Source organism: Triticum aestivum, chromosome 4B (genome assembly GCF_018294505.1).
Source record: "Triticum aestivum cultivar Chinese Spring chromosome 4B, IWGSC CS RefSeq v2.1, whole genome shotgun sequence".
Lineage (NCBI taxonomy): Eukaryota > Viridiplantae > Streptophyta > Magnoliopsida > Poales > Poaceae > Triticum > Triticum aestivum.
Genome location: NC_057804.1, coordinates 520,416,792 through 520,442,922, shown reverse-complemented (window position 1 = coordinate 520,442,922; position 26,131 = coordinate 520,416,792).

Here is a 26,131-nt window from a genome sequence, read left to right as displayed (position 1 = left end):
CTTGATACATGTGTGAATACATAGACAAAATACTGTGTCCCTAGTATGCCTCTACTGGACTAGCTCGTTGATCAAAGATGGTTAAGTTTCCTAGCCATGGACATGTCTTTTCATTTGATGAACGGGATCACATCTGTCACACCCTAGCTAGTCATGCATTAGAGTGTTGCATCATGTTTACTCTTTCATCAGAAACTTGAAATGGGGATGACAGAACCCCCAGTCCCCTCTGAAACCAACTAGGGTTACTAAAATAATTTTTCAATGAACCTGAAATGCCCTTCTAAAATGCCCATCATTTTTGTCTTGGTTCAGAACCTCTGCCAAAAATGGTGCACATTTTCCTAGGCCATCCTAGGGTTTTTGAATTAAATCATAAATATTTGAATTTGGGCATTTAAAATAATATAAAATATTTAAATGCTCAAATATCTCCAAACTAAAATGTTTCATGTTGGAAATAATCCAACTATGGGCCAGGAATAGTTTGGTGATTTTTGAAGTTGCTTAGGTATTTTATTAAATTCAACAAAGTTGCAGATATATATTAAATAAAACAGAAACAGAAGAAAAGGGGGAAAACTTACCTGGGCTCCTCCACTGTGCGGCCCAGCCAGCTGGCCGGCCCAGCCAGCAGCCGGCCCAGCCCACCACTGTAGCCCTCCGTCGTCTTCCTCCCCTCGCCCCGAAGCTGCTGCGTGCTCGCGCGTGCACGGCCGCACGGCCACCTCCTACTTGCCGACGAGCTCCTGGCCGCGTGGACGACTCCCGCAGGCCGTCCCGATCCCCCCTGCTCTCTCTCACTCTCTCCCGGCTCTTCCTTCCTCTCTCTCGCTCTCTCTCTCACACGGCCGAACACCACCGTCGCCGCCGTTCGCCATAGCAGCCATCTCCGGCCACCCCTCGCTCCCCTGACTAGCTCAGAAGCTCCGCCACGACCCCCTCTTCCTCCCCACCGCTCCACGGTCCTCCAGAAGCCCTGCATCGCCGCCACGTCGCCGTTCCCCTCCTCGGGCTCCGACCGTCGTCGCCGTCGAATTCGCCGTCACCAGCGCGTCCCCGAGCCCGCTAACCATCCCTGCAGCTCCGCGGTGAGCCCCCGGATCGTTTCCCCCTTCTCCCCTGGTCTCTTTCGACCTCTAGGCCCTAGCCCCACCTTGGCCGAGAGCTCCACGCCGCCGGCGATGTCGCCGTCGTGGCCACGGTCACCGTAGCACCCAACCGAGCGCACTATCGTGCTCCCCACCTCACCAGGAGCACGCAGCGCGCACTAACGCCTCCCCAAGCCCCCTGCAACGTCGATTCTGACCGCACCCGAACTCCGGCAGCCGCAGCCGAGCTCGCCGCCGTCGACTCCGGCCACCCCAGGGCCAGCCAAGGCCACCGTCCGACACGCCGTCGAGCTAGCTATCCAACGCACCTAGCCGCACGCCGTTTGGAGCACCACAGAGGAAACCCGAGGCCCCTGCACGCCGCGGACCTCGCCGGCGACTAACCGCCGGCGGGTTTGATCTGTCCGACCTGAGGTTTGACCCCCCAGGGTCACTGACGCGTGGGCCCTGTCGGACAGTTGGTTAGTTAGGACTAATTACCGTTAGTCAACCCCCCCTGACACTGACAGTGGGCCCCAGCGCCACTAATCCCTAATTAGGATTAATTTAAACCTGTTAAACCCCCCCTGTCACTGACGTGTGGCCCCCACACGTTAGGTTTGACTTCAGCCAGCCGCAGTTGACCACTGACGTCATGCTGACGTCATGCTGGCGCAATAATTATAATTTCTGGATTTAATTAAATCAGGAAATTCCAGAATATTATTTAAACTTCAAAAATTCATAACTTTTATTCTGTAACTCCAAATTGGACAAATTATATATGAAAAATGATCAGAAAAATCCAATCTATCCATCTGTACTATTTTCATGCATGATCAAACAAGTTAAATTGATGTTTTAAGCAGAACAAGGAAAAGCACTTTAAAAGGCCATATTTGAATTTGAAATTTGAATCCTTGATTCAAATTTGCTCAAATCCTTCTGGTTTTAGTTGCATTAGCCCAACACACTCATATTGCCATGTTTCATGCATGCATCATATTGTTGCACATTGTTTGGTGATGGTTGTGTATCGGTGTCCTTTGCGACAGGTTCTGCCCCCCGAGGAGTACCGTGATTACCCTAACGAAGAACCGTATCAGTGCATCGAACCATCAGGCAAGCAACCAACCATTTGATCATATCGATACAATCCCATGTTATCGCTCCTGCTCTCTTTTACTGCATTAAGACAACGCGATTCAAACTGCTGTGTGCTACGGTAGTTGAACCCATTTCCTCTGCATGACCTGTCATTGCCACAGTAACTAGATGAAACCCACTAGCATGTGTAGGAGTTGATTGAGCCCTATGTATGTGTTGTTCCTACCTTGCTATGCCTGCTATGCTTAGAGTCGTGTCAGGTCTGGTTCATCTGGGTGATGGGCTAGAGTGAAATGATTATGTCGGTAATGAGAGTGGTGTGGTGAACACGATTTGGTAAAGGTATCGATGAGAGGCCATGTAGGAGTACATGGTGGGTTGTTTCATTGAAGCCGACCTTAAGCACTGAGATCTGTATGTGTGATTTAAGAATCAGCTACTACCATGCATTGGGCCCGAAACCAATGGACCCTCTCGACTTCTTATTCACCCTAGTTCTCCGTCCAGGAGTTGCAAGTAGTTTCTGGTGTTTGTAGCCTACTGGAGGCCGTGGACAGCGCTGACCGTAGGGGTGGGCTGTGATGCGGTAGGTACGTGGCACGGTGTACCGAGTACCCGTTAGGTATCTCGGGAACCCTGTTCACATCGTTCGGGGCCGTATGCGAAACCTCGGCCGGACTCCCTGCGGATGGAACCTGAATAGGCGATAAACCTGGACTGGAGGCTTAAGTGATTAGGTAGGTCGTGGCCGACACCCACGTTGGGCTTCCGCTTGAAGGTTGCCGAGTACACGTCGTGTAAGCGACGATAAGTGGTGAGAGCGTGTATGAAGAAGTACACCCCTGCACGGTTAACATGATCTATTCGAATAGCCGCGTCCGCGGTAAAGGACTACTTGGTTGCCTATACAGTTCATAGACAAGTAAATGGAAACTACTAAAAGCCTCAAGATAAGTGTGAGTGCCGAGGATGGCTCTTCTGTAGGAAGACGGAGGTGGATCCTCGGTAGTGTATTGAAGTGGTGAGTAGTGGACTCGTGTGCGCAAAACCATTTCAAGTTGGAGTATCGTAGGTTAGCCTAGCCAAGAGTCAAAGCTGGCTTGCTACAATAACTCCACCAACCCTTCTTGATACTATGCATGTATGTAGGATCTGATGTAAGTCTTGCTGAGTACCTTTGTACTCATGTTGCTATAATCTACATTTTTACAGAAGACGCTGCAACCCCTTCTGATGGGTTCTATGTAGACGTTGACATCAACGAGTAGGCTAAAGACCCAGGTGGTGACCCTGAGCTTGTGAAGGACCACATAGTATAGCTAGGCTTTCCAAGCCTCTTTTATTTTACTAGTTGTCTGTACTCAGACAAGTTACTTCCGCTGCTGGTTTGTATGACTGTATGACTTGTATGTGGGGTCGTGAGACCCGTACCTTTGTGTATGTTATGTATGGCTCCTTGAGCCTTAAATAAAGTACTTGTGTCATAGAGTCATGTTGTGATGCTTCGTTGTATTTGCACATATCGAGCATATTGTGTGTATGATTGAAATGCTTGGTATGTGTGGGATCTGACTATCTAGTTGTTTATCTTTAGTAGCCTCTCTTACCGGGAAATGTCTCCTAGTGTTACCGCTGAGCCATGGTAGCTTGCTACTGCTCTGGAACACTTAGGCTGGCCGGCATGTGTCCTTCTTCGTTCCTGTGTCTGTCCCTTCTGGGAAACGTCACGCTTTGAGTACCGGAGTCCTGTTAGCCCGCTACAGCCCGGTTTACCGGAGTCCTGCTAGCCCAGTGCTACAGCCCGTACCCACTTGCTGATGACCGACACGTTCGAAGCTGGGTCATGGATGCCTGTCCCTGTAAGTCTGTGCCACTTTGGGTTTACGACTAGTCATGTCAGCCCGGGCTCTTTATCATATGGATGCTAGCGACACTATCATATACGTGAGCCAAAAGGCGCAAACGGTCCCGGGAAAAGGTAAGACGACACCCGTGGGGATACCGTGCGTGAGGCCGCAAAGTGATATGAGGTGTTACCAGCTAGATCGATGTGACATCGAGTCGGGGTCCTGACAGCGTTGGCATCAGAGCTGGACTGCCTGTAGGTTCTCCAAGCCAAACTGGTCGATGTTGAGTCTAGAAATTCTTTAGTTATATGTAGGGGAATTGTTTGTGGGTTGGAACGTAAGGCTCTTTTTACTCCTTATACCTTATGACTTTCTGATCTGAGTCAGTCCATTCTTCCACCGGGGGATAAGGAATTAGGATCTATTCTCTCTATCAGGATCATGTGTTACTAATCAGTAGTACCTTATAAGTTTGATGGTTACAAGCCTAGTTCAGTTCTACTACCACATTATGTTGCCAGAATGGTTTCAGAACTTTGATATGATGATGTTGAGTATGTACGAAATCCTTTGTCAAATGACTCAAAATCCTCTTTGAGCATTTACAGCTGTTATGCTGCCGAAATTTTGCTAGAAATTCTAATGCCTTTGCATTATGATTATGCTTTTAGATGGCCACTCGCGACCTCAATCAAGTGGTTCGCCTGACTCGATGCCTAGATGTACCCGGCCATACTGCTAAGTTGGTCAGGGTAATGACTGAGGCTGGATACCGCTGGTATCCTGAGTACACGGTCGAAGAGCAATTCCGGGACTTCAATCAAAGCCAGTATCTCTGCACTGTCAGGATATTTCCATCTTATCCTGGATCCACCGAGCCTCTTCACTGTTCCTATGGACTCGGGGTTACTATTGAGATGGCTGTGCAGGACGCCGCCTACTCTATGATGACCATTATGCGAGTCAGATCTGGTTTATTTCGGGACTCTGATTTCCGGTATATGTCAGGATCACTTCCGGGAGCACAAGGGTATCTCCAGGCTATCTATGCTGACCCCACTCAGGAGGATTCACGGACTCGCACCACTGCTGAGATGCTCGAGGATAAGGACCGTGAAAATCGGGCCTTAAGGTTAGAGCTCTTCAATACCCGTGCTGACCACTGGGCCACGTTGACTCGGTTCGCACCGGCGGTGCAAGCTGGATATTCAGATATGCGCGATCTCTATCCTGTGAGATCTGCTCTGCCGGACGTGATGGTTTGGCGTGATGTAGGAGGCATCACCCCACCTCGCGGTCCCCGCAGGCCACCGTTTGTTGGTCCAAGGCCTCATCCTAGCCCCTATGGTCCACAAGCTCCGCGAGACCGTCTGTTTCCGGATGATCATGTTGAACTTCCAGGCTATGGAGGTGACTTCTACGAGGACTACTACAGATCGGTCTGAGTTAGTGGTAGTATCACTAGTTCGCACTAGCCGTGTCGTCTATCGTCCTGCGTGACTCGTGGGATATGACCTAGTTTGTACTCTTTCCGGAGATGTAGAAAAATAATGTATAAGAGCTTGGAATGCCTCCGATGAGATGTAATCCTTTTTCACCGTAATAGTACTTTGTTTGGTCTTGTACTAAACCCTATATGGTGTGTATGATGATGGAATAAAAGAAGTAGTTTCTGTATCTACCATGTCATACGGATGATCATCTTGCATTCCGACTTATCCCTTACATTATGTATCCTATGTCGGAATTTTACCATCCTGACTAAATCATTGTCTTGTTCACCTAGGATGGTCAACACGCGCGCTAACCCTGCTTCCCAAGAGCAGGCCGAAGGCAGTGAAGCCAGGGATGCAAATCTGCCTCATCCTCCTTCACTAGCCGAGGTTATGATGGAAGCTGAGAGAAACAAGCGGGAGACCAACCGTTTGTTGGAGCGTATTGAACAGAATACAGCACACCATCAGAGGGCTAACGTGGTGTCACTCAGTGATTTTATCAAATTGCATCCACCCACGTTCCACCACTCAGTCGAGCCTCTCGACGCTGATGACTGGCTTCGTAGTATCTCTCACAAGCTGCGTTCCGCGCTAGTAGCTGAGGCTGACAAGGTCACCTTTGCTGCATATCATCTTGAAGGCCCCGCCAGTCTATGGTGGGAGAATTATGGAGCTATGCGCCCAGCGGGCCATGTCACAACTTGGGCTGAGTTCAGCGAGGCTTTCCGTGAACATCACATTCCGGAGGGTCTCATGGACCGTAAACGTGAAGAATTTTGCAGTTTCACCCAAGGCCGACTTTCTGTGGATGCCTATAGCAGGGAGTTTGGTAATCTCGCCCGATATGCAACTGAGGAAGTGTCTACTGACGCCAAGAAGCAAGCAAGGTTCCGTAAGGGACTTAGTCCTGAGCTTCGCCGCGACCTCCGTCTGCATGAGTGCACATCTTTTCAGAAACTTGTCAACAAAGCCATCAGTGCTGAAACTGGTCAGACTGACTATGACGCAACACGCAAGCATGGCCGTGATATGGGATCCTCATCCGGTGCTGGTCCTCAGAAGCGCCGCGTGTGGGTGCCCAACACCGCCCTGCCACCCAGGTTCACACCGAGGCCATCTTTCCAGGCGCCTCGCCCCGTTCAACAGTCTGCTCCAGCCAAGCCCTATGGGGGTCCAACCAATAATGCTCCTCCACGTACCAGTTCCGTGACTTGTTTCAAATGTGGGGAATCTGGTCACTATATGCGTGAGTGTCCCCAGACCAACCCCAACCAATCTGCTAAAGCTGTTGGCCGTGGCAAGCCGACAGGAAAAATATTCCACGCCAAGCCGGTCACCGCTTCACGTGGCCATGTTAACTGTATCTCTGCTGAAGAAGCTCAAGAGGATCCCAACGTCGTTCTCGGTACGCTTCTTGTTAATTGCCACCCGGCATCTGTTCTTTTCGATACAGGAGCCTCTCATTCTTTTATATATGAAAACTATGCTCACTTGCATAACGTCGCATTCGGTGATATGCCAACCTCTATGGTAATTCAAACTCCGGGTTCCAAATGGCAAACTTCTAGAGTAAGCCATGGAAATGAAATCCAAGTCGACAGACTTGTTTTCCTCGCGTCTTTGATAGCCCTTAAATCTTCAGATATTAATATCATTTTGGGTATGGACTGGATGTCAGCTCATCAAGCCAAAATTGATTGCTTCTCTAGGACTGTTCAACTCACCCATCCTTCGGGGAAGATAGTCAATGTCTTGACCCGAATAGCCAAGCGACAATTATATTCTCTTAACGCCAGCCCTTTGCCAGACCTTGAGGACGTGCCGGTAGTCTGTGACTTCTCGGATGTCTTTCCAGAGGAATTGCCAGGTGTTCCACCTGACAGGGATGTTGAGTTCGTAATAGACCTCATCCCCGGAACCGTTCCGATTGCTAGAAGACCTTATAAGATGGCACCACTAGAACTAGCTGAGCTTAAGAAGCAACTCGATGAATCCTTGAAAAAGGGTTTCATCCGACCTAGCTCATCTCCGTGGGCTTGCCCCGTCCTATTCGTCAAGAAGAAGGATGGTACGGACCGGATGGTTGTAGATTACCGACCTGTCAATTTGGTCACAATCAAAAACAAATACCCGCTTCCCAGGATCAACGACCTGTATGATCAGCTCGCTGGATCCTCAGTCTTCTCCAAGATGGATTTGAGGTTGGGCTACCATCAAATCAAAATCAGAAACGGGGACATTCCTAAAACAGCCTTTGTTACTCGTTATGGCCAATACGAGTACACCGTCATGTCCTTCGGTTTAACCAACGCTCCAGCCACCTTTTCTCGGTTAATGAACTCAATCTTCATGGAGTATTTGGATAAATTCGTCGTAGTTTATCTCGATGATATACTCATCTACTCCAAGAACGAGGAAGAACATGCCGAACATTTAAGGCTAGTGTTGAAGAAACTTCGAGAGCATCGCCTTTATGCCAAGTTTTCTAAATGTGAATTCTGGTTGTCAGAAGTGACCTATCTGGGTCATGTAATATCTGGTAAAGGTATTGCTGTTAACCCTGAGCGAGTTCAAGCCGTCCTTAATTGGACACCGCCTGAATCGGTCAAGCAAGTTCGGAGTTTTCTAGGCTTAGCGAGCTATTGTCGTCGCTTTGTCGAGAACTTCTCCAAGGTTGCTAAACCTCTAACCGAACTTCTCAAGAAAGATAAGAAGTTCGAATGGACTCCACAATGTGAGCACAGCTTTCAGGAACTGAAAAGACGCCTGACCTCTGCTCCCGTGCTGGTACCGCCAGACTTCTCCAAGGACTTCGTTATCTACTGCGACGCCTCGCGACAAGGACTAGGTTGCATTCTCATGCAAGATCGACACGTAATTGCTTACGCTTCACGGCAATTGCACCCACCTGAGGAGAATTATCCTACTCATGATCTAGAGCTTGCAGCCGTAGTCTATGCACTTAAGACCTGGCGACATTACCTCCTCGGTAATTGTTGCGAAATATTCACTGATCACCAAAGTCTGAAGTATATTTTCACCCAACCGGATTTGAATCTCAGGCAGAGACGTTGGGTTGAATTGATCACAGACTTCGACTTAGGAATAACCTACACCCCAGGGAAAGCCAACGTCATGGCTGATGCGCTAAGTCGTAAATCTTATTGTAACAACCTGATGTTACAACAAAGTCAACCGCTTCTCCATGAGGAATTTCGGAAGCTTAACCTTCACATTGTACCTCAAGGTTATCTTTCCACCTTGGTGGCAAAACCTACCCTTACGGATCAAATTATCAAAGCACAGAAGGTAGATCCGGGAATCTCCCGCATCAAGAGGAACATTCAGAAAGGAATTGTGGATTGTTTCTCCATTAATGATCAAGGAGTCGTATACTTCGGGAATCGACTAGTGGTTCCCAAAGTGCGCAACCTAAGGCGATTAATCCTTACGGAAGCTCATGAATCTCCTCTCACTATTCATCCCGGTAGTACTAAGATGTATCAGGACCTACGCCAGAGGTTCTGGTGGACTAGGATGAAGAGAGAAATTGCTCAGTATATTGCAAATTGCAACGTCTGTCGTCGTGTAAAAGCAGAGCACCAACGGCCTGCTGGCACCCTTCAACCCTTAGCTATTCCTGAATGGAAATGGGATAAAATTGGTATGGATTTCATTACCGGTTTTCCCAGGACCAAGAGAGGGAATAATGCTATTTTTGTCGTGGTCGATCGTCTTTCCAAGGTAGCCCATTTCTTACCTGTTCGTGAGAGTATAACCGCTAGTCAGCTGGCAGACTTATACATCTCCCGAATAGTGTCCCTCCATGGTGTTCCTTTGGAAATTAACTCGGATCGAGGAAGTCTTTTCACCTCTCGATTTTGGGAAAGTTTCCAAAATGCTATGGGAACCCGTCTCTCCTTTAGCACCGCTTTCCACCCTCAGTCGAGTGGTCAAGTGGAACGCGTCAACCAAATTCTAGAAGACATGCTTCGAGCCTCTGTTATCTCTTTCGGAATGGACTGGGAGAAGTGCCTTCCATTTGCCGAATTCGCTTACAACAACAGCTATCAATCTAGCTTGGGTAAAGCCCCTTTTGAAGTTCTCTATGGACGACGATGTCGAACACCCCTTAACTGGTCAGAGACCGGGGAAAGACAATTCTTTGGCCCGGATATGATTCAGGAAGCAGAAGAACAAGTTCGTATCGTTCGTGAAAAGTTGAAAACAGCCCAATCTCGTCAAAAGAGTCAATATGACCGAAAACATAGGGCTATGACTTTCGAGGTTGACGAGAAGGCTTATCTTAGGGTCACCCCTCTGAAGGGAACCCATCGTTTCGGTATCAAAGGCAAATTGGCTCCTCGTTACATTGGACCTTTTCGCATTCTCGCCAAACGAGGAGAAGTTGCCTACCAATTGGAACTACCTCCGCACCTCTCCAGGGTCCACGATGTCTTCCACGTTTCTCAACTCAGGCGTTGCTTCTCGGATCCTATCCGTGAAGTGGACCACGAAACGCTTGATCTCCAAGATAATCTTACATATCGAGAGTACCCCGTTCGTATCCTCGATCAGGCCGAACGTACCACTCGACGTCATAATATCAAGTTTCTCAAAGTTCAATGGTCGCACCATTCTGAGGATGAAGCAACTTGGGAAAGTGAGGATCGTCTTCGACTTGAATATCCTGCCTTCTTCCTGGAGGAACCCAAATCTCGGGATGAGATTCTTTTGAGTGGGGGTGAGTTGTCACACCCTAGCTAGTCATACATTAGAGTGTTGCATCATGTTTACTCTTTCATCAGAAACTTGAAATGGGGATGACAGAACCCCCAGTCCCCTCTGAAACCAACTAGGGTTACTAAAATAATTTTTCAATGAACCTGAAATGCCCTTCTAAAATGCCCATCATTTTTGTCTTGGTTCAGAACCTCTGCCAAAAATGGTGCACATTTTCCTAGGCCATCCTAGGGTTTTTGAATTAAATCATAAATATTTGAATTTGGGCATTTAAAATAATATAAAATATTTAAATGCTCAAATATCTCCAAACTAAAATGTTTCATGTTGGAAATAATCCAACTATGGGCCAGGAATAGTTTGGTGATTTTTGAAGTTGCTTAGGTATTTTATTAAATTCAACAAAGTTGCAGATATATATTAAATAAAACAGAAACAGAAGAAAAGGGGGAAAACTTACCTGGGCTCCTCCACTGTGCAGCCCAGCCAGCTGGCCGGCCCAGCCAGCAGCCGGCCCAGCCCACCACTGCAGCCCTCCGTCGTCTTCCTCCCCTCGCCCCGAAGCTGCTGCGTGCTCGCGCGCGCACGGCCGCGAGGCCACCTCCTGCTTGCCGACGAGCTCCTGGCCGCGTGGACGACTCCCGCAGGCCGTCCCGATCCCCCCCTGCTCTCTCTCACTCTCTCCCGGCTCTTCCTTCCTCTCTCTCGCTCTCTCTCTCACACGGCCGAACACCACCGTCGCCGCCGTTCGCCATAGCAGCCATCTCCGGCCACCCCTCGCTCCCCTGACTAGCTCAGAAGCTCCGCCACGACCCCCTCTTCCTCCCCACCGCTCCACGGTCCTCCAGAAGCCCTGCATCGCCGCCACGTCGCCGTTCCCCTCCTCGGGCTCCGACCGTCGTCGCCGTCGAATTCGCCGTCACCAGCGCGTCCTCGAGCCCGCTAACCATCCCTGCAGCTCCGCGGTGAGCCCCTGGATCGTTTCCCCCTTCTCCCCTGGTCTCTTTCGACCTCTAGGCCCTAGCCCCACCTTGGCCGAGAGCTCCACGCCGCCGGCGATGTCGCCATCGTGGCCACGGTCACCGTAGCACCCAACCGAGCGCACTATCGTGCTCCCCACCTCACCAGGAGCACGCAGCGCGCACTAACGCCTCCCCAAGCCCCCTGCAACGTCGATTCCGACCGCACCCGAACTCCGGCAGCCGCAGCCGAGCTCGCCGCCGTCGACTCCGGCCACCCCAGGGCCAGCCACGGCCACCGTCCGATGCGCCGTCGAGCTAGCTATCCAACGCACCTAGCCGCACGCCGTTTGGAGCACCACAGAGGAAACCCGAGGCCCCTGCACGCCGCGGACCTCGCCGGCGACTAACCGCCGGCGGGTTTGACCTGTCCGACCTGAGGTTTGACCCCCCCAGGGTCACTGACGCGTGGGCCCTGTCGGACAGTTGGTTAGTTAGGACTAATTACCGTTAGTCAACCCCCCCTGACACTGACAGTGGGCCCCAGCGCCACTAATCCCTAATTAGGATTAATCTAAACCTGTTAAACCCCCCCTGTCACTGACGTGTGGCCCCCACACGTCAGGTTTGACTTCAGCCAGCCGCAGTTGACCACTGACGTCATGCTGACGTCATGCTGGCGCAATAATTATAATTTCTGGATTTAATTAAATCAGGAAATTCCAGAATATTATTTAAACTTCAAAAATTCATAACTTTTATTCTGTAACTCCAAATTGGACAAATTATATATGAAAAATGATCAGAAAAATCCAATCTATCCATCTGTACTATTTTCATGCATGATTAAACAAGTTAAATTGATGTTTTAAGCAGAACAAGGAAAAGCACTTTAAAAGGCCATATTTGAATTTGAAATTTGAATCCTTGATTCAAATTTGCTCAAATCCTTCTGGTTTTAGTTGCATTAGCCCAACACACTCATATTGCCATGTTTCATGCATGCATCATATTGTTGCACATTGTTTGGTGATGGTTGTGTATCGGTGTCCTTTGCGACAGGTTCTGCCCCCGAGGAGTACCGTGATTACCCTAACGAAGAACCGTATCAGTGCATCGAACCATCAGGCAAGCAACCAACCATTTGATCATATCGATACAATCCCATGTTCTCGCTCCTGCTCTCTTTTACTGCATTAAGACAACGCGATTCAAACTGCTGTGTGCTACGGTAGTTGAACCCATTTGCTCTGCATGACCTGTCATTGCCACAGTAACTAGATGAAACCCACTAGCATGTGTAGGAGTTGATTGAGCCCTATGTATGTGTTGTTCCTACCTTGCTATGCCTGCTATGCTTAGAGTCGTGTAAAGGTCTGGTTCATCTGGGTGATGGGCTAGAGTGAAATGATTATGTCGGTAATGAGAGTGGTGTGGTGAACACGATTTGGTAAAGGTATCGATGAGAGGCCATGTAGGAGTACATGGTGGGTTGTTTCATTGAAGCCGACCTTAAGCACTGAGATCTGTATGTGTGATTTAAGAATCAGCTACTACCATGCATTGGGCCCGAAACCAATGGACCCTCTCGACTTCTTATTCACCCTAGTTCTCCGTCCAGGAGTTGCAAGTAGTTTCTGGTGTTTGTAGCCTACTGGAGGCCGTGGACAGCGCTGACCGTAGGGGTGGGCTGTGATGCGGTAGGTACGTGGCACGGTGTACCGAGTACCCGTTAGGTATCTCGGGAACCCTGTTCACATCGTTCGGGGCCGTATGCGAAACCTCGGCCGGACTCCCTGCGGATGGAACCTGAATAGGCGATAAACCTGGACTGGAGGCTTAGGTGATTAGCTAGGTCGTGGCCGACACCCACGTTGGGCTTCCGCTTGAAGGTTGCCGAGTACACGTCGTGTAAGCGACGATAAGTGGTGAGAGCGTGTATGAAGAAGTACACCCCTGCAGGGTTAACATGATCTATTCGAATAGCCGCGTCCGCGGTAAAGGACTACTTGGTTGCCTATACAGTTCATAGACAAGTAAATGGAAACTACTAAAAGCCTCAAGATAAGTGTGAGTGCCGAGGATGGCTCTTCTGTAGGAAGACGGAGGTGGATCCTCGGTAGTGTATTGAAGTGGTGAGTAGTGGACTCGTGTGCGCAAAACCATTTCAAGTTGGAGTATCGTAGGTTAGCCTAGCCAAGAGTCAAAGCTGGCTTGCTGCAATAACTCCACCAACCCTTCTTGATACTATGCATGTATGTAGGATCTGATGTAAGTCTTGCTGAGTACCTTTGTACTCATGTTGCTATAATCTACATTTTTACAGAAGACGCTGCAACCCCTTCTGATGGGTTCTATGTAGACGTTGACATCAACGAGTAGGCTAAAGACCCAGGTGGTGACCCTGAGCTTGTGAAGGACCACGTAGTATAGCTAGGCTTTCCAAGCCTCTTTTATTTTACTAGTTGTCTGTACTCAGACAAGTTACTTCCGCTGCTGGTTTGTATGACTGTATGACTTGTATGTTGGGTCGTGAGACCCGTACCTTTTTGTATGATATGTATGGCTCCCTGAGCCTTAAATAAAGTACTTGTGTCGTAGAGTCATGTTGTGATGCTTCGTTGTATTTGCACATATCGAGCATATTGTGTGTATGATTGAAATGCTTGGTATGTGTGGGATCTGACTATCTAGTTGTTTATCTTTAGTAGCCTCTCTTACCGGGAAATGTCTCCTGGTGTTACCGCTGAGCCATGGTAGCTTGCTACTGCTCTGGAACACTTAGGCTGGCCGGCATGTGTCCTTCTTCGTTCCTGTGTCTGTCCCTTCGGGGAAATGTCACGCTTTGAGTACCGGAGTCCTGTTAGCCCGCTACAGCCCGGTTTACCGGAGTCCTGCTAGCCCAGTGCTACAGCCCGGACCCACTTGCTGATGACCGACACGTTCGAAGCTGGGTCATGGATGCCTGTCCCTGTAAGTCTGTGCCACTTTGGGTTTACAACTAGTCATGTCAGCCTGGGCTCTTTATCATATGGATGCTAGCGACACTATCATATACGTGAGCCAAAAGGCGCAAACGGTCCCGGGCAAAGGTAAGGCGACACCCGTGGGAATACCGTGCGTGAGGCCGCAAAGTGATATGAAGTGTTACCGGCTAGATCGATGTGACATCGAGTCGGGGTCCTGACAGCGTTGAATTAAATCAGGAAATTCCAGAATATTAATTAAACTTCAAAAATTCATAACTTTTATTCTGTAACTCCAAATTGGACAAATTATATATGAAAAATGATCAGAAAAATCCAATCTATCCATCTGTACCATTTCCATGCATGATCAAACAAGTTAAGTTGATGTTTTAATCAGAACAAGAAAAGGCACTTTAAAAGGCCATATTTGAATTTGAAATTTGAATCCTTGATTCAAATTTGTTCAAACCCTTCTGGTTTTAGTTGCATTAGCCCAACACACTCATATTGCCATGTTTCATGCATGCATCATATTGTTGCATATTGTTTGGTGATGTTTGTGTATCGATGTCCTTTGCGACAGGATCTGTCCCCGAGGAGTACCGTGATTACCCTAACGAAGAACCGTATCCGTGCAACGAACCATCAGGCAAGCAACCAACCATCTGATCATATCGATACAATCCCATGTTCTCGCCCCTGCTCTCTTTTACTGCATTAAGACAACGCGATTCAAACTGCTGTGTGTTACGGTAGTTGAACCCATTTCCTCTGCATGACCTGTCATTGCCACAGTAACTAGATGAAACCCACTAGCATGTGTAGGAGTTGATTGAGCCATATGTATGTGTTGTTCCTACCTTGCTAAGCCTGCTATGCTTAGAGTCGTGTCAGGTCTGGTTCATCTGGGTGATGGGCTAGAGTGAAATGATTATGTCGGTAATGAGAGTGGTGTGGTGAACACGATTTGGTAAAGGTATCGATGAGAGGCCATGTAGGAGTACATGGTGGGTTGTTTCATTGAAGCCGACCTTAAGCACTGAGATCTGTATGTGTGATTTAAGAATCAGCTACTACCATGCATTGGGCCCGAAACCAATGGACCCTCTCAACTTCTTATTCACCCTAGTTCTCCGTCCAGGAGTTGCAAGTAGTTTCTGGTGTTTGTAGCCTACTGGAGGCCGTGGACAGCGCTGACCGTAGGGGTGGGCTGTGATGCGGTAGGTACGTGGCACGGTGTACCGAATACCCGTTAGGTATCTCGGGAACCCTGTTCACATCGTTCGGGGCCGTATGGGAAACTTCGGCCGGACTCCCTGCGGATGGAACCTGAATAGGCGATAAACCTGGACTGGAGGCTTAGGTGATTAGGTAGGTCGTGGCCGACACCCACGTTGGGCTTCCGCTTGAAGGTTGCCGAGTACATGTCGTGTAAGCGACGGTAAGTGGTGAGAGCGTGTATGAAGAAGTACACCCCTGCAGGGTTAACATGATCTATTCGAATAGCCGCGTCCGCGGTAAAGGACTACTTGGTTGCCTATACAGTTCATAGACAAGTAAATGGAAACTACTAAAAGCCTCAAGATAAGTGTGAGTGCCGAGGATGGCTCTTCTGTAGGAAGACGGAGGTGGATCCTCGGTAGTGTATTGAAGTGGTGAGTAGTGGATTCGTGTGCGCAAAACCATTTCAAGTTGGAGTATCGTAGGTTAGCCTAGCCAAGAGTCAAAGCTGGCTTGCTGCAATAACTCCACCAACCCTTCTTGATACTATGCATGTATGTAGGATCTGATGTAAGTCTTGCTGAGTACCTTTGTACTCATGTTGCTATAATCTACATTTTTACAGAAGACGCTGCAACCCCTTCTGATGGGTTCTATGTAGACGTTGACATCAACGAGTAGGCTAAAGACCCAGGTGGTGACCCTGAGCTTGTGAAGGACCACATAGTATAGCTAGGCTTTCCAAGCCTCTTTTATTTTACTAGTTGTCTGTACTCAGACAAGTTACTTCCGCTGCTGGTTTGTATGACTGTATGACTTGTATGTGGGGTCGTGAGACCCGTACCTTTGTGTATGTTATGTATGGCTCCCTGAGCCTTAAATAAAGTACTTGTGTCATAGAGTCATGTTGTGATGCTTCGTTGTATTTGCACATATCGAGCATATTGTGTGTATGATTGAAATGCTTGGTATGTGGGGGATCTGACTATCTAGTTGTTTATCTTTAGTAGCCTCTCTTACCGGGAAATGTCTCCTAGTGTTACCGCTGAGCCATGGTAGCTTGCTACTGCTCTGGAACACTTAGGCTGGCCGGCATGTGTCCTTCTTCGTTCCTGTGTCTGTCCCTTCGGGGAAATGTCACGCTTTGAGTACCGGAGTCCTGTTAGCCCGCTACAGCCCGGTTTACCGGAGTCCTGCTAGCCCAGTGCTACATCCCGGACCCACTTGCTGATGACCGACACGCTCGAAGCTGGGTCATGGATGCCTGTCCCTGTAAGTCTGTGCCACTTTGGGTTTACGACTAGTCATGTCAGCCCGGGCTCTTTGTCATATGGATGCTAGCGACACTATCATATACGTGAGCCAAAAGGCGCAAACGGTCCCGGGAAAAGGTAAGACGACACCCGTGGGGATACCGTGCGTGAGGCCGCAAAGTGATATGAGGTGTTACCAGCTAGATCGATGTGACATCGAGTCGGGGTCCTGACAACATCATTGGGAGAATGATGTGATGGACAAGACCCATCCATTATCTTAGCATAATGATCGTTCAGTTTTATTGCTACTGCTTTCTTCATGTCAAATACATATTCCTCCAACTATGAGATTATGCAACTCTCGGACACCGGAGGAATGCCTTGTGTGCTATAAAACGTCACAACGTAACTGGGTGATTATAAAGATGCTCTATAGGTATCTCCGAAGGTGTTTGTTGGGTTGCCATAGATTGAGATTAGGATTTGTCACTCCGAGTATCGGAGAGGTATCTCTGGGCCCTCTCGGTAATGCACATCATATGAAGCCTTGCAAGCAATGTGACTAATGAGTTAGTTGTGGGATGATGCATTACAAAATGAGTAAATAGACTTGCCGGTAAAGAGATTGAACTAGGTATGAAGATACCGACAATCGAATCTCGTGCAAGTAACATACCGATGACAAAGGGAATAACGTATGTTGACATAACGGTTCGACCGATAAAGATCTTTGTAGGATATGTGGGAACCAATATGAGCATCCAGGTTCCGCTATTGGTTATTGACCAGAGAGGTGTCTCGGTCATGTTTACATAGTTCTTGAACCCGTAGGGTCCGCATGCTTAACATTCGATGATGATATGTATTATCTGAGTTATGTGTTTTGGTGACCGAAGGTTGTTCGGAGTACCGGGTGAGCTCACTCACATGATGAGGAGTCTCGAAAAGGTCAAGAGGTAAATATTAATATATTGGAAGGTAGCATTCGGACACCAAAAGAGTTCCGGAGTGTATCAGGTACAAACCAGAGTACCGGAGGGGTTACCGGAACTCCCCGGTGGAAGATATGGGCCATAGGAGGGAGGCACACCAGCCCACAAGGGGCTGGCGCACCCCCCCCCCACAAGTGGGAAACCTAATTGGACAAGGGGTGGGGGTGGCGCCCTGCTTTCCTTCTCCCTCTCCTACTCATTCCCCCTTTCCCCCTCCGGAAAAAGGAAGGGGGCCGAATCCTAGTGGGAGTCCAAGTAGGACCCCCCACTTGGGGCGCGCCTAGGCCAGCCTCCTCTCCCTCCCTCCTTTCTATACGGGGGGGGCACCCCTATGGGACACACCAATTTCTCTTAGTCGTGTGCAGTGCCCCCCTCCACAGTTTACGCCTCTCGTCATATTCTCGTGGTGCTTAGGCGAAGCCCTGCACGTATCACATCACCATCATTGTCACCACGCCGTCGTGCTGACGCAACTCATATATTCCTTCTACCCTTTGCTGGATGAAGAGCTCGAGGGACATCATCGCGCTGAACATGTGCAGAGCTCGGAGGTGTCGTACGTTTGATACTCGATAGGTCGGAATAAGAAGAAGTTTGACTACACCAACCGCATTGAGCAAACGCTTCCTCTTTTGGTCTGCGAGGGTACGTAGACACACTCTCCCCCTCTCGTATCTATGCATATCGTAGATAGATCTTGCATGAGCGTAGAATTTTTTTTGAAATTGCATGCTACGTTTCCCAACAAATTTATACCACCTAGTTTAACATACCAGCAAAAGAAAAAGGTTTTCTATGATTTAATACATTACTTTTAGGATGACCCACGCCTTTATAAAGAAGGTGTATATGGTGTTATTAGACGTTGTGTACTTGAACATGAACAGGAACAGATCCTACGCAAGTGTTATTCTGAGGCTTACAGAGGACACCACGCTGGAGATAGAACTGCACATAAGGTATTGCAATCCGGTTTTTATTGGCCTACTCTCTTCAAGGATGCTTGTAAGTTTGTCTTGTCTTCAAGGATGCTTGTAAGTTTGTCTTGTCTAGTGATTAATGCCAAAGAATTGGTAATATTAGTAGACGTGAGGAAATGCCTATGAACTATTCACTTGTTATTGAACCATTTGATGTTTGGGCCTTCGATTATATGGGACCCTTGCCTTCCTCCAATGGGTATACACATATTTTAGTTTTTTGTTGATTATGTTACTAAGTGGGTAGAAGCTATTCCAACTAGTAGTGTTGATCATAACACTTATATTAAGATGCTTAAAGAACTTATTTTTTCGAGGTTTGGAGTCCTTAGATATTTAATGACTGATGGTGGTTCCCGTTTTATTCATGGTGTTTTTCGTAAAATTCTTGCTAAGTATGATTTTAATCATAGAATTGCATCTCCATATCATCCTCAGTCTAGTGGTCAAGTAGAATTGAGTAATAGAGAGATTAAATTGATTTTGCAAAGGACTGTTAATAGATTTTGAAAGAATTGGTCCAAGAAACTTCATGATGCATTATGGGCTTATAGAACTGCTTATAAAAATCCTATGGGTATGTCTCCGTATAAAATGGTTTGTGGAAAGGCATGTCACTTACCTCTCGAACTAGAACATAAGGCATATTGGGCTACTAAATAGCTCAATTATGATTTCAAACTTGCCGGTGAGAAGAGGTTATTTGACATTAGCTCGCTTGATGAATGGGAAACCCAAGCCTATGAGAATGTCAAGTTGCTTAAAGAAAAAGTTAAAAGATGGCATGACAAGAGGATACAAAAACGTGAGTTTAATGTAGGTGATCATGTCTTGCTATACTACTCTCGTTTAAGATTTTTTCAGGAAAACTTCTCTCTAAATGGGAAGGTCCTTACATTATCGAGGAGGTCTATCGTTCCGGTGCCATCAAAATCAACAACGCTCAAGGCACAAATCCGAAGGTGGTAAATGGTCAAAGAATCAAGCATTATATCTTAGGTAATCCCATAAATGTTGAAACCAATATAATTGACACCGTAACACCAGAGGAGTACATAAGGGACACTTTTTAGAACGTTTCAGACTCCAAAAAGGAATAGGTATGTGGTGCGGTAAGTAAACCGACTCCAAAACTGTTCTAATAGCAATTTTTCTTCATTTTGGAATATTTAAAAAATTAGGAAAATTAAAAGTAGTCCGAAAGGGACACGAGGCAGCCACAAGGGTGGAGGGCATGCCCTACCCCCCTGGGCGCGCGCCCCTACCTTGTGGCCACCTCGTTTGCCCTCCGGACTCCGTTTTCTTGCACAATACTTCTTTTGGTCGGTAAAAATTCATTATATAATCTCCAGAAGATTTTGACCATCGTACCACTACAAAATCCTCTGTTTTTGTTTTTGAGATGTTTCTGCAGTAGATTTAGAGCAATATGTCATCCCTGGATTCACAAGGAGAAAGCTATGTGGCTGATTACATTGCAAACCCAAAGTCTACGGGGACTTGGAGCATTGTGGTTTGACCACGGAGGAATAAGAAGACTATGATCTTAATGGAAAGGAGGAGACAAGCTCAGATGAAGATGAAGTCCCACTACCTCAACCTGGGAACATGCACGTGGAGTTCCAAAAGTCAAGTCTCCCTGATAGAGCAAAGAAACCTATGATTGAGGTTATCCCTTTTCGTCTCTTGCAGGAAAAAAATAGGAGTTGTGTAAAAAAGATACTAAGTCTTGAGCAGGAGATCAATGACTTAAGGGAGCAGAATTATAACCTCAAGCACAAGCTAAGGAAGAAGCCTACTACATCAACAACTCCATCATTACCACCTCGGAAGAAAGAAACATAAATACATGGGTATGGGCACTCCCCTTGGCAATTGCCGAGCTTGGGGGAGGTGCCCCGGTATCATATCACCATCACACATTTATCTTTATTGTTTTTCTTAGTTTGATCCTTTTGATTATCTTCATCTAGTAGAATAAAGTTTTAGTATGATCTAGCTCTAAGTTTTGTTTTGATCTCTATCTATGTAATCGAGTCTGTGAGATATATATAATAAAGAATAGTTTTAAGTTGAGGGATTTGCTATCTTTCTATGATCTTGAGGGAATTAAAGAAAGAATCAAAGAAATAAAAGATCATATGTTGATTTTATGGGGCCAAAAGTAATGACTTCACATATAAAGAGTATGATGAATGAGAGTTGACAAACATAGTTTTGGTCATTGTAGAAATTAATAGGAAGTAACAAAGAAAGAGAGGTTTTCACATATAAATATACTATCTTGGACATCTTTTGTGATTGTGAGCACTCACTAAAATATGACATGTTAAAAGGTTGATGTTGGACAAGGAAGACAACATAATGGGTTATGTTTTCGTATACCCGAATAGAACTTATATTGTCATGGATCATCCAAGATGTTGAGCTTGCCTTTCCCCCTCATGCTAGCCAAATTCTTTGCACCAAGTAGAGACACTACTTGTGCTTCCAAACATCCCTAAACCCAGTTTTGCCATGAGAGTCCACCATACCTACCTATGGATTGAGTAAGATCCTTCAAGTAAGTTGTCATCGGTGCAAGCAATAAAAATTGCTCTCTAAATATGTATGATCTATTAGTGTGAAGAAAATAAGCTTTATACGAACTTGTGATATGGAAGAAATAAAAGTGAAAGACTGCATAATAAAGGTCCATATCTCAAGCGGCAATATAAAATTACGTTCTTTTGCATTAATACTTTGTACGTCCAACCATAAAAGCGCATGACAACCTCTGCTTTGCTTTGTGAAGGGCCTATCTTTTACTTTTATCTTCTACCCTTATACAAGAGTCTTGGTGTTCGAGAGATCCGGATATATATATATCCACTCGGATGTAGGTTTTCATAAAGTATTAGTGTTGACATTACCCTTGAGGTAAAGGGTTGGGAGGCGAAACTATAAGCCCCTATCTTTCTCTTTCTCCGATTGAAGCTTTGTACCCATAAGTATCTTGTGATTGTTAGCAATTGTGAAAGAATAAATGATAGTTGAGTATGTGGACTTGCTGAAAAGCTGTTATATTGACTCTTTCCGATGTTATGATGAATTGCAATTGCTTCAATGACTGAGATCATAGTTTGTTAGTTTTCAATGAAGTTTCTGATTCATACTTTACATTGTGAATGAACCATTACTTTAACATAAGAAATCATATGAAAATTTATATTGTTGTTCTGAAGATGATCATGATGCCCTCATATCTGTATTTTATTTTGTCGACACCTCTATCTCTAAACATGTGGACATATGTTTCGATATCGACTTTCGCTTGAGGACAAGCGAGGTCTAAGCTTGGGGGAGTTGATACGTCCATTTTGCATCATGCTTTTATGTCAATATTTATCGCATTATGGGTTGTTATTACACAATATATCACAATACTTATGCCTTTTCTCTCTTATTTTATAAGGTTTACATGAAGAGGGAGAATGCCGACAGCTGGAATTCTAGACTGGAAAAGGAGCCAATATTAGAGACCTATTCTGCACAACTCCCAAAATCCTGAAACTTCACGGAGATCAGTTTTGGAATAAATAAAAAATATTGGGAAAAAAAAGCACCAGAGGAGACCACCAGCCAGCAACGAGGGTGGAGGGCGCGCCCTACCCCCCTGGGCGCACCCCCTATCTCGTGGGCCCCTGGCAGGCCCCCGACGCCCATCTTGTGCTATATGGTGTCTTTAGCCCTGGAAAAAAATAAGAGAGAAGCTTTTGGGACGAAGCACCACCGTCTCAAGGAGGAACCTTGGCAGGACCAATCTAGGGCTCCGGCGGAGCTGTTCTGCCAGGGAAACATCCCTCCGGGGGGGGAGGGGGGGGGAATCACCGCCATTGTCATCTCCATCGATCCTCTCATCGATAGGGGGGGTCAATCTCCATCAACATCTTCACCAGCACCATCTCCTCTCAAACCCTAGTTCATCTCTTGTATCCGATATTTGCCTCAAAACCTCAGATTGATACCTATGGTTTGCTAGTAGTGTTGATTACTCCTTGTAGTTGATGCTAGTTGGTTTATTCGGTGGAAGATTCTATGTCCAGATCCTTAATGCTATTCAATACTCCTCTTATTTTGAACATGAATATGCTTTATGAGTAGTTATGTTTGTTCCTGAGGACATGGGAGAAGTCTTGTTATAAGTAATCATGTGAATTTGGTATTCGTTCGATATTTTGATGAGACGTATATTGTCTCTCCTCTAGTGGTCTTATGTGAACGTCGACTACATGACACTTCACCATGATTTGGGCAAAGGGGAAGGCATTGGGAAGTAATAAGTAAATGATGGGTTGCTAGAGTGATAGAAGCTTAAACCCTAGTTTATGCGTTGCTTCGTAAGGGGCTGATTTGGATCCATATGTTTCATGCTATGGTTAGGTTTACCTTAATTCTTCTTTCGTAGTTGCAGATGCTTGCGGGAGGGGTTAACCATAAGTGGGAGGCTTGTCCAAGGAAGGGCAGCACCAAAGCACCGGTCCATCCACATATCAAATTATCAAAGTAACAAACGTGAATCATATGAGCATGATGAAAACTAGCTTGACAATAATTCACATGTGTCCTCGGGAGCGCTTTGCTTTATATAAGAGTTCGTCCAGGCTTGTCCTTTGCTACAAAAAGGATTGGACCACATTTCTGCACCTTAGCTACTTTTTTTACTTGTTACCCATTACGAATTACCTTATCACAAAACTACCTGTTACCGATAATTTCAGTGCTTGCAGAGAATACCTTGCTGAAAACCGCTTGTCATCTCCTTCTGCTCCTTGTTAGAGATCCAAAAAAATGACAACTGAAGATTAATTAATTAGTTGTGTTGATGAGGGTGCGACGCATATTTGTCGTGAGGGCATCAAGCTCAGCCAACGTTGACGGCCCAACATTCAAGCCAGAGACGGAGCTAGGGCTGTTGTGATAGCTGGGTGCGGGAGCAAGTGCTGGAGAAGGTGCGGGTGCGGTTTCCATAGTAGGTACGGGTGTGGGTGCGGTGTTCATTGAGTTGCTCCCGATGAAGCTGGGCATGGGAAAATCAGTTGGTGCCGCGTTTGGATTTTGTTGCACCAAGCTGACCACAGTTCGAATCAAGCTTGTAAAGGCAGCTGCCATATCATTTCTACAGGCAGCTACCGCTTCCTAGATTGCCTCAGCTTTGCTACCAGCTTTTGTTTTCTCGATCGCACGCACCACCTTCTCATAGATAGTCACTTGACTGAACTTCTTTCTCTGTCTTTTGGCCTTGGAGTCTGAGGGAGTCCTGGATTAAGGGGTCCTCGGACAGCCGGACTATATGCATGTGTCGGACTGTTGGGCTATGAAGATACAAGATAGAAGACTTTGTCCCGTGTCCGTATGGGACTCTCCTTTACGTGGAAGGCAAGCTTGGCAATTCGGATATGTAGATTCCCTTCTCTGTAACCGACCTTGTGTAACCCTAGCCCCCTCCGATGTCTATATAAACCGGAGGGTTTAGTCCGTAGGACAAGAACAATCATAATCATAGGCTAGCTTCTAGGGTTAGCCTCTACGATCTCGTGGTAGATCAACTCTTGTAATACTCATATCATCAAGATCAATCAAGCAGGAAGTATGGTATTACCTCCATAGAGAGGGCCCGAACCTCGGTAAACATCGTGTCCCCCGCCTCCTGTTACCATTAGCCTTAGACGCACAGTTCGGGACCCCCTACCCGAGATCCATCAATTTTGACACTGACATTGGTGCTTTCATTAAGAGTTCCACTGTGTCGTCGTCGTAAGGCTTGATGGCTCCTTCGATCATCTACAACAACTCATTTGGCAATCTGGAGCAGATCGATAGCTACACCCCTGGCCATCAGGTCAGGTTTGGAAGCTTGAACTACATCACTGACATCCATGGAGACTTGGTCTTCGACGGATTCGAACCCATGACAGCCGCACCCGGCAGCCACGATGAACGTGACTTAAATCTGTCATCGGACCACGCTCAGGAGATAGCGCCAGTAGTTGTCCTTGCCCTAGATCCATCGCGCCATGCGAGGACGGGAGGCTGGACCCCGCCACGGAAGTCGTAGACTCAACAGCGCTAGAGAGGAAAATAGATCCGGCCTCTAACAAGGCCTGTGCCATCGGAGCCTCGGACTCATCTCCGACTATAGGTTCCAAACCGCGTGTATCCGCGCCCATCAAATCTAACTAGGTGCCGATCTTGGAGTTCAGCTCTGCCGACATCTTCCAACACACACCCTTTCATCGCATGGGGTTGACAGAAAAAAGTCTTAAATCGTCAAACACTGTTTTTCATGGTGTAGTACCAGGTAAATCGGCATATCCTGTTGGCGAGATAGCTTTGGAGGTTGTGTTTGGTGATGAGCGCGACTCCCGGTCTGAAACATTGACCTTTGAAGTGGTGAAGATCCAGAGCCCGTACCATGCACTGTTTGGACGGCCGGCTTATGCAAAGTTTATGGTGAGGCCCTGTTATATTTATTTGCAGGTCAAGATGCCGGGTCATAAGGGGACCATCACAGTTCACGGAAGTCGTAAGATCAGTTCGGATTGCGAGGAAGGTGATGCGGCTTATGCTGAGTCGGTTTGTGCTACAGAGGAATTAAAGTTCTATAAGGACAATGTAGATCCGGCAGACATGACCCCTCTGAAGAAGCCCACCACTCAGCATGACCCAACCCTGAAGTTCAAACCGGCTGATGAAACTAAACTTGTTGACTTTGTTCCTGGTGATTCATCCAAACAGTTCAGCATCAGCACCAATCTGGATCCGAAAATAGGAAAGCGCGCTCATCGAGTTCATCCGTGAGAACCGGGACATTTTTGCATGGAAGCCTTCTGACATGCCAGGTGTACCGAGGGAACTCGCTGAGCACACCCTCAATATTGATCCCAAGTTTAAACCGGTCAAGCAGTTTCTTCGCCGCTTTAACAAGGAAAGGCGCAAGGCCATTAGTGAGGAGGTAGCCCGGCTGTTGGCTGCTGGCTTTATCATCAAAGTGTTTCACCCTGAGTGGTTTGGCTAATCCGGTGCTGGTTCTTAAGAAAAATGGCACTTGGCGCATGTGTGTGAATTACACAAATTTGAACAAAGCTTGTCAGGCCGATCCTTTTGCTCTCCCGTGTATTGATCAGATCATTGGTGCGACGGCGGGTTGTGAGAGTTTGAGTTTCTTGGATGCTTCTTCAGGTTATCATCAGATCAAAATGGCAGTTAAGGACCAAGAGAAGACCACCTTCATCACTCCCTTTGGAGCCTTTTGCTATGTTTCTATACCCTTTGGGCTCAAGAGTGCCCAGGCAACTTATCAGCGCTGTGTGCAAAATTGTCTTCACACTCAGATTGGGCGCAATGTTCATGCCTATGTGGATGACATTGTAGTAAAATCCAGGAAAAAGGAGACATTGATAGATGATCTCAAGGAAACCTTTGACAATC